The sequence below is a fragment of the Prionailurus bengalensis genome, chromosome C1 (genome assembly GCF_016509475.1).
Source record: "Prionailurus bengalensis isolate Pbe53 chromosome C1, Fcat_Pben_1.1_paternal_pri, whole genome shotgun sequence".
Classification (NCBI taxonomy): Eukaryota; Metazoa; Chordata; class Mammalia; order Carnivora; family Felidae; genus Prionailurus; species Prionailurus bengalensis.
The window spans coordinates 153,555,066-153,560,065 of record NC_057345.1 but is presented as its reverse complement, the minus strand read 5'-3'; positions in this window follow the sequence as shown (position 1 = coordinate 153,560,065).

Sequence of the window (5,000 nt, the reverse complement as noted above, 5' to 3'; positions counted from 1 at the left end):
GACTTCCAACATGTCTTAAACCCCACGCTGAAGGTAAAATGACTAGCAGCATCCTTAGTGTCTGGAATTCCTGGCCCCTCGGGCCAGGAACATGGCCTGTATATTTAACTCTAAGGAATTCACATAAAATACTGACATGTTTTTATTGTGGATATAGGGCAACTATTGTGAACATATAAAATGCACTGCTTTTAAATATTTACAAGAAAAGGAAATACGGTTTAACCTTTTCTCTATTTGCCGTCTCCATGCATGTTTGTGTCTACCGAAGTTCTATGAAATTTACTTCTCGGCAACGTTATGCTTTCGGTTAAAAACCAAAACCTAAACATATTGTTTATATAAGCAGATTCTCTGATTCCGTCTCTGTCCACCACATTTTAGAGACATGGAATCTGACAACTAGGAATTTAGTTTACACTGCATCTGGAAAGTAGTGCACAGGCACTTTGTACCTTAAATCAGAAACAGGACAAATTCAATAGTTCTTTTAAAGGTGTTCACAAAAGACCACAAATGTGATCTTTAGTTCTAAGAAAAACTGTTTTAGATGTTAAATGCAAAGAACCGAAACACAAAAAGTAGTGAGTGGTATGAGGCTGTATCAAGTGTAAGAGCACAAGGAAATCTTGATTTCAGATTATGAATACTTCCGAAAAGAATAGTTTTGGATTAAGTAGCAGTGATTTACAATTTGCTAAGCCTGCTATGGGAGGGCTTAAAAAGGTGGTGCGGTTTCTATTTTTGCTCCCTATATTCTTATTGTCTGCTTTGCCTTGTGTAATACATGAACAGAATAAGTGTTTCCTCATGACACGATGACTGTTATTAGTTTCTGCACAAAGAAACTAAATATTCCATATCATTTGGACATATTGAAAAAACGGTATATATATTAATCAAAATGCTTGCTATCTTATCAAATACTCTCAAAAGCAAGCAGCATAAAATCTTATTTTTGTCTCACCGTATTAATATCATTTCACAGTACAGTTTTTAATTGATCATTATACCACATTTTCAAGTTAATGCCATTAAACTGTAACATTTAGAAATCATCCAAGAATTAAATGATCAGCTCATACTAGATTTTCCCCCAACACATTTATAAGAAATTTTTTTGTCTCTTCCCGCTTCTACTTGTTCCCATTCCTGATGTCACCCATATGCACATAACACACTTCATGTCTCTTTTTAAACCACCATCATGGTGCTAGAGAACTCTGTAAGAACACTATACAACAGGGAGCAAATGGCTGTTCACACTGACTGAACATAGTAGAAGGTAACTACATACTCTTCACTGGTCCAGCCCCATCTAGATACCCTTGGCCAACTTCGTGTCTGTCTTTTTTATATCTCCTTATCCTAGGGCAGTGGTTCTTCAATGCATAAAAATTACCTGGAGACACCTGTTAAAACTTTCTTGGGCCCTTCTCCCGGAGATTCTGATTCAGTAGATCCAGTAAGATTCTATTTACATTTCTGTCAAGCTTACAGGTGAGGCCAAAAATGCCAGCGTGAGGACCTGAGCCTAGGGGTAGAAAAGTTTCTCCCAACAGATCGCCAATGAGGAATTCAAGAAAACATAGGGGGCTGAGTCACTTGGTTCTCTTAGTGAGATAAAAGTGATTTTGCTACCACCTAGAAATTAACAGACAGGCAGTACTGTAAGCATCATTTTAATTGCTTTTAAATCATTGTTAACTCTAAACAATTACGTACAGCAGAAAGGTTTGAATACCAGTCAACTTTGCCACTGAAAGCTGTGCAACTTAATTTGAAACAAGGATCTTTAATAAATGTCATAAAAATAAAGGTCATTGATGTGATTAAAAAAATGCATACATACATGGTTTAGATCATCCCTTTTACCTTCACCCTTTCTTCAATTTCAACCCATTTTTAGTGAAAATTTGCAATTAAAAAATTATAAAAATACAACACAAAAATACCATAATGACATCTACATTCAAGTTATATTAAAATGCCTTAATGTATCATCATGTCACCTGATGCTTAGCCAAATTATTCCAAATAATGCCATAAGAAAGGTTTAAGACTTCATCTAAATACAAGTCATATTAGGTAACCAAATATTCACTCAGTTCAATGTAAATGCATTTCATTTACTCAATTCTGTAAAGAGTAAGTAATAAAGACACATTATTAATTCAGCAGTTATCATGAGTCTTAGAAAATCATTTCTACCAACTATAAACCAACCTATGTCTACTGTACAAACTAAGACTTTTGTGTATGCTAGTTAAATGACCTAAATTTGGGGTGTGCCTGGGTGGCTCAGTGGTTGAGTGGCTGACTTCGGCTTCGGTCATGATCTCATGATTCACCAATTTGAGCCCCTCATCAGGTTATGTACGTACTGACATCTCAGAGCCTGGAGACTGTTTCATATTCTGTGTCTCCCTCTGTCTCTCTGACACTCCCCTGCTCATGCTCGTGCGCTCTCTCTCTCTCTCAAAAATAAATAAAAACATTAAAAAATTTGAAAGAAATAAATGACCTAAAATTAAGCCAGGATATATGGAAACTCTGTCACTTTCTCTCAGTTTTGCCGTGAACCTTAACCTGCTCTCACAAAGTAAAGCCTTAATTAAAAAATTAAGCCCAGATTATTAATAAATCAACACTTTACTACAGCAGATAAGTTTTAATTTTACGTGATACTTGAGTAAATGGCTAAAATGATAAAACTATCTTTCCCAACCATTGAAATTGAAAGATTATCTAACCTCTTCCTAACAGTGACATTTACATTACCACTTTGTGCTACTTTCCAACAGAGCCGTAGTTTCATTGACCTATTCTCTGTGTGGCTTATGAAGTTGGAGGATCCATATCTGTACCATTTCCTTTATTATTAGAAAACAAAATTCCTTTTCTCATAAATAGGGTTGGATGATCAAATAAGGGCCTCCTAAAGGACGGAATTCACACAATTAAGTAGAATTATTCTTAAATATATTGGATGACTTATTTCTAGATGGTCTAAAATCCCAACTGACCCAATATGTATGTCCTCCATAGCAATTCTGGGAAGTGGATTCAACTCATCCCTGCTACTTTATATTTTATTTACTCTCCCTGGGATTCTTTGGGACTTAAAAGAAATTTGAAGGAGGTGTGGGAGGCAAAGAGTGAGGATGGTCAGAAAGAATAGAAATAAACTAAAATGGGCTTTGTCATCAAGTAAATTGTGGTTTTATTTATCACAAAATTGGCCTGATTCTTTATTTTCTCCAAAAACAAACTAAAAAATATGCTTAATATCTTCAGAATAACAGTGTAAATTAAATTGTTTATGTGACAGTGAACAACACTGGGGAGGTAAAAGATAATAGTAGGTAAAATTAAATACCCTTTTCAAATGCTTCAGTTAAGTGCAGTTTGATGGAAAATCTTCTAAGCTAGTCTCTCTAATCTACAGAATATGAAAGAGTTGTTAAATGTCAGTGACAGGTGTTAGGTTTATGGAATTGCAAATCTAATAAACAATTTTTCAGTTGGGAATCTATAATTTTAAGTTTATAATTGTCAATAGATATATGGTCTCAGTGAATGAAAGGCTAATTATTTTTAGAAAAAAAAAACGCCAGATAAAAATTAACAAACTAGTGAAAAGAAAAATAAGTAGGTAGGGGCGCCTGGGTGGCTCAGTCGGTTGAGTCTGGATTCTTGATTTCACCTCAGGTCATGATCTCATGGTTCGTGAGATCAAGCCCTGTGTCGGGCTCTGCCCTGGCTGCTCAGAGCCTGCTCGTGATTCTCTCTCTCCTCTCTGCCCCTCCCTGGCTTGCACACTCGCTCTCTCTCTCTCTCTCTCTCTGTCTCTCAAAATAAATAAACATTTAAAAAAACTAAGTAGGTAACACTCTTTCCACTACAATGTCTCATAATGCTGAGATTTAAAAAAATTATTTAAGAGTCTAATGAAATCATAAACTTCGTGTTTGAAAATATATATCACACCAAGATGCATAGTAGATATTTAAGAATCTACTATAAACATATATCATCAACTTGATTTACGCTGTTTTAAAAACTCATGACATTCACAATTCAAAGTATTCTTATTCTTGCTAAGGAAAGAGAATTAGGCAAAACGTGAGTTGTACCTTATCAGAAATTTGTATATAAAAAGGTGAATATACTATGCCTTGGTTATGGTAATGAGAACAACTACCAGTTTCGGACATTTACTATGTACTTGGCACAGTGATATCTTGTATCTTTTCAACAGCCCTGTGAAACGGATGTTCATTTTGCCGAGGAGAAAAGTGAAGCTTGGCAAATTTAGTACGTTATCCAAAGTGAAACAGATAGTAAATGGTGGAGTAAGAATTTTAACTCAGTGTATTCACTCAAAAGGCTGTGTTCTTCACCATTACGTTATACTGTCTAAAGTCCCAACTAGGGGCGCCTGGGTGGCGCAGTCGGTTAAGCGTCCGACTTCAGCCAGGTCACGATCTCGTGGTCCGTGAGTTCGAGCCCCGCGTCAGGCTCTGGGCTGATGGCTCGGAGCCTGGAGCCTGCTTCCGATTCTGTGTCTCCCTCTCTCTCTGCCCCTCCCCCGTTCATGCTCTGTCTCTCTCTGTCCCACAAATAAATAAATGTTGAAAAAAAAATAAAAATAAAAAAAATAAAATAAATAAAGTCCCAACTGACCTAACATATATGTCACAGTGATTAAATATACAGATGACTATTAGGCATTGTTCAAAAACCATGATAGAGCCCTTAAAAAAATAAGACTGGGGCGCCTGGGTGGCGCAGTCGGTTGAGCGCCCGACTTCAGCCAGGTCACGATCTCGCGGTCCGTGGGTTCGAGCCCCGCGTTGGGCTCTGGGCTGATGGCTCAGAGCCTGGAGCCTGTTTCCGATTCTGTGTCTCCCTCTCTCTCTCTGCCCCTCCCCCTGTTCATGCTCTGTCTCTCTCTGTCCCCAAAATAAATAAACGTTGAAAAAAAAATTAAAATAAAT